Below are 7,390 nucleotides of genomic sequence, written 5' to 3'. Positions count from 1 at the left end.
AAAATAAACTATTCACTATACAAAATAATTACCTGTCTTTGGAAGTGATAATTGTAAAACTCAGGTGGCATGTAGTAAAAGAAAATATGTTATAGCTTCTATTAGTAAGACTTCCTACCATTGTCATGGAGTTGCTAGCAGAACTATCCAATAAATATTTAACTTTTCATTTCTTACATCTTCAAAAATCAATAAATCTCTATGTTGTATAGATCAGAATGCTACTTGTTAATACATGAGCAGGATTCCTATTGGTTAAGGCTTGGTAACATGGGAATGTTCTGTATTTTCACTTGCTTAATGGAATAATTGCTGGGTTGCCAGTGATGTTTACAGAAAATAAATAATCAATAAAGATAAAACACCTCAAAGGATTAATAGCTTTTGCACAGAACAACAGGTTTAATTTTCATAATCTTCAAGAGAGACAGACTTTTTTTTTTATAGGGTCCATAGCGATAGGTCAAAGTGTAATGGTTTTAAACTAAAGGAGGGTAGATTCAGACTAGGTGCAAGGAAAAAACTTTTTTTCTGGGGTAGTGGTGAAGCACTGGAACAGGTTGTCCAGAGAGGTAGTAGATCTCAAGAAACATTCAGTATCAGGTTGGATGGGGCTTTGGCTGTGAAAGCCCCAGATCATGGTAGGGGCAGGTGGACTAGATGATCTTTAAAGGCCTCTTCTCAGCCCAAACTAATCTATGATTCATACAGCATTTGCAGATCAGTGCCTTCAAAAGTGAGAAAACTGAAGTCATTGAAACAATGAAATACTCTTTGATAGTTCATTAACCAAATTTTCTACAGTTCTTTCTAAAAAACACAGTTTAAAATGTTTATTTTAAACTCACAAAGTTGCTTTTAACTGAGTTTGATAAATGTATGGGCTAATTATCTTGAGAAAAGTGGATACTTACCAGATGTGAAAGAACAAATAAGTACTTGTAACTGGCATTAGGGTAACTGATTGTGGTGGGTTGAAAGGGGTGAGATTTTTTTTTTTTCCAAAGAAATTCCACACCTGTAAGCCCTTCTGCCTTAATTAGGACTTTATGTGCCTGTTATTTCTCATTCACAGTTAAAAAAGTACTTTCTATACTATTATGTTGTCGCGGAGAGGGGGAATAGGGATGGAGGATGGTGATTATTAATTATGAATTATGAAAATATGAGTTATTAAATTATCATTTATTATTAATAATATTCAATTAATTACTTTATATATATTGATTCGGATGCATGGTTGTAATAATATAGACCATAACTGATTTAGTATTTACAATTACACCCAATTATAATATTTACAGTCAATTTCTAATTAAGGGAACGAAAGGGTGCAGTTCCGCCGCTTGTCCACTAGATGGAGACTCGACAAAGCGCTTGCGGCTGTGAGCTATGTAAGAGATATTTATAACGTTATCACGAGGCAGGTTAAGCTGGAAATATCACGCGGCTATGCGCGGGCGCTTTGAATAGAACGTTACTAAATGTTACACACATGAAAGATACATGCAGCGAGACAAATTGCCAGATCACGCGGGCTCGCTGAGTATCTGCTTCTGCCCGAGGTTGGCCCCGTTCGGGCGGCGCTTTCTTTCTTCCTCCCGGCTCTGTTGGGGGGGGGTGGGGGGGGGGCAAGGTTGGCTTTCTCCTCCCGCGGTCTGCGGGGGGGGACTGGCTCCCTGACTGGAGGACGGCTCAGGAGGGCCAGGTCTTTTCGGTGCTCGGCCCCTCTTTGGGGGCTTCCCGTAGGCAGGTCTCCGGTGGGGGTGCGGTGACGCGATGCTTCCCCCCCTCGGCTCGGCTCAGCTCGAGGTGAGCTGACTGCCGCTTCTCTGGGCGACTGCTTCCGTTTGAATTATAATGGTACAGTCATTGCCTTGACTGCAATGGAGAGGCTAATCTTTGCTCTCTCTTTTCCCTCGGGGAGAATCCCCGGGTGTTTCGCCCTGATAGGGGCTGTGGAGCGGCTATAGATGGCGGCTCCTTTCACTCCCGCGGTCTGCGGGGGCCATGCAAGATGCGTTTCTGCTTATTTGGCTGCTTAATTAGCTTGCAGCATTTCTGGACAGCAGGGCTTGGGCTAGTCCTTCCCCCTTTGGGTTACAGCTTACCCTCTTTGGGGGCTTCCCTCAGTCCTTTTCGACTGGGTCTACGTCGCTTCTAGTGACGGGGTCATCCTTTGCGGGTCCTTGATGCACATTCCGTGGGCTGGCTTCCATGTTTGCAGAGGCTTCCAAGTACGCTTTACACAATCGTGAGTTGCATGATGGATGAAAGCAAAAGGAGAGAGCAACGTGGCACCAAAATGGAACAATACTTATAGACACTCGAGACTGGAAACTAGCCAATGGGCACACTTGCCAACAACCTGCTTCTACCTATAGAAAGGTGAAGCTAGAATTATGCCCTTAGATGGACAGAGCATAGGCATCCCATTGAGATGGGTGCCTGCTTCTTGTTTGCCCCTTAGGAGACAGGCTGGCGCCTGAGCCTTTTGTCTTTCCTTCCTGAAAGGAGGGTGGAAGGGGGACTTCCCAGAACATGTTGGGACAAGTTAGCTGGTATCAGGGGGCATAATTCTGGGCATGTGATGCCTTCACGACAGCTTATACCTTCCAGGCTGTTTTCATTTCTCAGTGTAAGAAGTGTACAACTTATTCCATTATCCAAACCATTAATGATAACACTGAATGACGTCAGATTAGCATTTGTCCTTAACCAGCCCTTTGTGCTTGCTAGCCAGCTGTGCCACGGGGAAAATAGCAGCACTTGGAAACGTGAAGGCATGGCAGTAGTTTATGACTTCAGATTTTAACTTCACTGTACCTGTCTGGTAACTAGGATTCAGCTATTCAGGAGGAGCAAATCAACAGCCTTCCTATACTAAAGCATTGCACCTTGCAATGAGCTGTTGCAAGGCGGTAAAAGAGGACAGGATTGCTCTGAGACAACTGTGTGGCATACATTCAAGATATGTTGCTTTTCCAAAGTCTATAGCTTTAATTGATATTGATATATTTTCATTGATGAAAGAAGGAATGTTTTGCCGCAACAGTAAAAGAACCTTTTCTTCATGCTTGTGAAATAATTATCAGTCAGAACACACACAAGATAAATTCTTTGTCAGGAACAGCTCTGAGAGCAAGTTGCTTCACTGCTAGAGTACAGCTCACAGACAGCCCATGAATGCACACTTAGCGTGAGTCCTGTTTATATAGGAATTATAGGTGTAGAGAGAACTGGTGGTAATCTACAGAGAGTTCCTTTTCAAGCACAGCTGTGGGCAGGGAGTTTGATACCAGCATTAACAGCATCAGATACTGTGCAATGTGAAAGAAATTCTGCTGAACCTCAAATGATAGACAGAATGGAGAGGATCATGCTGGGATGTGTGAATCATAAATGGAAGTTAAATATATGCTGGGAAGTGATAACATAGGTCCTCGTCTTTAAAAAGTAGAACAAATACATTATTAAAAAAAAGAAATCATTGCAGCACTATCTCTTCTCTTTGTTTGTAGTTTGCAAGACCTTGAGCTCTGTTCCTCCCCCAGGTACAAATGTCTGATTGGATTATTAATATTGCATCAACTTTAAGCTTGTTTGTTTTAGCCTTGGGCCACTAAATTTTATTTCTCTTAAAACTGACCGTTAATTTTAAATGCTAGTTAAATAGAAAGTCCATCTTTAAAAATCACAAACCACTTATTTGAGCAGAGAGCATGTTTTGGTGCCAAACCGATCTTTTCTTCACCTTCCTTTTATGTCTTGTCACTTTGTTCAGTGCTTTTAAAGCAGCCATCACAGTGAGGTTCTGACTTAGGGTGCTGTGTGCTTCATCTGTGCAATTTTCGATGCATCTTGTCAACTAAAATGTATCAGTAGCTGCTGACCTGCATTACGCTGTTATAGTTGCAGGTTTGTTTTCCACAAGTCTCATCCTTTCATCATTATAATTTTATGGAACTAGCGACACTCACATCTATATACCAAGAAGGTATTTGCTTTCTGAATGCTTCACCTCAAAAAGTCTACCACAGAGTCTGCACAAGCACAGAAAATGGTGACTGGAACTATAAAGCTGTGGTACAGTAGTAGTACAGTAAGCTCATAAGCTGTGACAATAGCAAATGGAAAATAAAATCAGTTGATTACTTGGCAGGAAGTTTGAATGTAGCACAGGGAAACAGCCTTTCACATGATCTGCACTTCAGTTCGGAACTCATTGCTGCAGGCTGTGGATTCACAGAAGAAGGAATATTAAATGCAAAGACACAGGTATCTTAGGAAGTTCCAGGCTATCAGCACTCGAAATTTAGGTAGCTATACGGGAGAAATTATCTTACTGTAAGCTTGCTTTTTAGGAGGGCGGAGGGTTTTTGGTTGGTTGGTTGGTTTTAAAAAAATGTTTGGTTGTTTTGTTCTAATAGCTCTTCTCAAAAATACCTGCTTTATAGTAGAATCATAGAATTGTCAGGGTTGAACGCGGCCCCAAGGGTCATCTAGTTCTAACCCCCCTGCCATAGGAAGGGACACCGTCTACTAAATCAAGTTGCCCAGAGCCACATCCAGCCTAGCCTTAAAAACATCCAGGGATGGGCTTCTACCACCTCCCTGGGCAACCTGTCCCAGTGTCTCACCACCCTCATAGTGAAGAACTTCTTCCTATCATCTAATTTAAATCTCCCCTCCTCTAGCTTCGATCCATTCCCTCTAGTCCTGTCATTACCCAACACTCTAAAAAGTCCCTCACCAGTCTTCCTGCAGGCCCCCTCCAGATAGTGGAAGGCCACAATAAGGTCTCCTTGGAGCCTTCTCTTCTCCAGACCAAACAACCCCAACTCTCTCAGTCTGTCCTCATAAGAGAGGTGCTCCAGCCCTCTGATCATCCTCATGACTCTCCTCTAGACATGCAGTAGAAAGTCTTCAGCATGACATGACTACTGGGATCTTTTATCCAACTCACTGCAGCCACTGTTATGTTGATAGAAGCCATCTGTGCTCGATAACTCCTAGTCTGTAGTTCTAGGACAACAGTGTTAGGAAGCTTCAAGTATCACTTGTTTTGTAGCCAGGTCTCCAAGCTTGTTGTTCATGTTAATGAATGTTGGAAAAACAAACTGATCTATGATGATTCTGTAATCAAAATGAGAGTTGGAGCAGGAGAATCAGTAACACCATCCAATCATTTGTATGTGCATTTTTTCTTCTCTATGAGTGATTTCATGTAGGATAACTTGAGATTTGGCTTGGGTAAACATGTTACTTCTAATTTAGTAGGAGAGAAGACTCTTGTTGGATTACGTCTCTCAGTCCAATTAAGTTCAGTTTGTCTCTGCAACCCTGCTGCAGCCAAGATGAGAAAAGCTGAGCTGGACTCCCCATGTCCACCTGGGAAAAGGGAAGATAAGGGGGATGAAAGTGAATTAAAAATTGTGCTTAAAAATTCTCATACTTGGTCCTGAAGCCTGTGACAGCTTGTTTGAAGGCCATGAAGTTTAGCTCTGGAAACCTGTGGGTTTTTTGTTTTTTTTTTTTTTGGCCATGTTTGTTTGTCTTGCATTCAGCCCAGTCATGAAACAGAACATTCTCACTATCTGTGATAGTTAGAGTCCTCTGATATGTTTCTGGGATGAACAAAAGTCTTTCTCTCTGACTGTCACAATTTAAAAGTAAATAAATAACTAAATAAAAGCTCAAGGGCACACACATACACTCTTGTTTTTCATAACCATCCATCAATGCCCTGCAGTGAGCCCCAAATTTGAGCAGCATGCCAGAGGCACCTTTATTTCTAAGGATGTCTGAAGCCATGCCAGAGTTTAAGGCTCTGAACTGATCCAAATATGAGGGCTCTTCTGATCTGTGCTATAATCTTATACTGCCAACAGACAATTTCATAACCATGTGGTTCAAGTAACTTTTAAAAAATATTTTTAGTACCAAGTTTATCACATACTTGTGAAGCCTTCTTGAGATCAGATCAAGGCAGCAAGCAAGATAAGTGAATGATAGTTCTGTATCATCTATGCTTTTATTTCAGGGGTTTTCAAGTCCTCATTAAGACCCCTTTTTCCTCTGATCTTGAACAGTTTGAAGTCTTGTAGTTGGAATGTTTAGAGAGTAGAACTCAGGTCATGTAAGATTAAATTTCCTTAAATTAATGGTTGCAAGGATAATATTATCCAGCTTTTCAGAAAATGGTCAGTCCTCAGAGCTTGTCCGGGCTAGATATGCAATGCAGGTAAGAGTTACCAACTTTAAGTTCTGTACTTGTTTCTGCTTCTCTCTATAAAACATAAATAATTGTTTTTGAGGCAGAGCAGGGGAGAACTAGAGCTTTTTTTTTTTTTTCCCAAGAAGTTAACATGAAGCTAATATTTCTAGTTTTCAAAGCGAAGTACGGGTGATTAAATTACAGTAGCATTAGATCAAACCATTTGAACTTAGGTACACTTTAGATTGAACATTTATTTCAGTTGAGGTTACCTGTGGGACATAGAAGAGAGACAGCTAATTATTTCGGGTTTGTGTGCAAAATCAGAAAGTTCATATGCTTAGCCTGGTAACCATGGATTTAAATTTAATGCAAAGAATATAGTCTCTTCTATCTACTCTACAAAATATATATGAAGTATGAAGTATGTATTTTAGATGCTAAAACCATTTGTAAACAAATGTACTAGGTGGTCTTTTGTCTTCTTAAATATATATTTTTTTTTTTTCTTGTCATAAGAATGCAAAACTTGAGTTTAGCATCTTCATTTTGCATTGTATACAAAAGGAACAGCTTACCTATTTTAAATTATATCTGCCATGGAAAGAATTTATTAAATTGTTGTGGCTTTTCTAGGTTATGAGTGAATATTTTGATACCAGTGTCTCATGTATTGACAGCACTGCAAAACTGTATTTGTATTTCTTATTTTAAATCAAAACCTGATGTTGTACAAACATAGTTAGAGGAATGTATTTGAGAATAGAGGAATGTGGCCCAAGTGTGGTCTTCTAACAAACCGCTAGCATTTCTTTTTTCCAGTGTTATGTAGTTTTCTGTTGACTTGGAGAATCATACTTTTGAATCTTCACATGTGTGTTATAAAGTTCTTGGCTGATAGTGAAATACAAGAGGAATTGCTGGCAAGGCAGATATTGGTGACAAAGAACTGAGACATTTGGGAACATTCTCTCAAAGGGAGGATCCTGGCGATAGTTGAGGTTTCTAAATGCAGCAGCACAAGAGGGTTTAACGGAGAAAGTGAACATGGTCATCGAGGAAGCATGATGACTAGTGGATGCCTTTCTTTTGGATTATCAGGTTTCACATGTGCTACCACAATGGTAATTTTCAGGACTGAGGTGCTTTGGGAACAATTGGCTATGATATCTG

Source organism: Indicator indicator, chromosome 8, assembly GCF_027791375.1.
Source record: "Indicator indicator isolate 239-I01 chromosome 8, UM_Iind_1.1, whole genome shotgun sequence".
Taxonomy (NCBI): domain Eukaryota; kingdom Metazoa; phylum Chordata; class Aves; order Piciformes; family Indicatoridae; genus Indicator; species Indicator indicator.
This window is presented reverse-complemented; position numbering follows the sequence as displayed.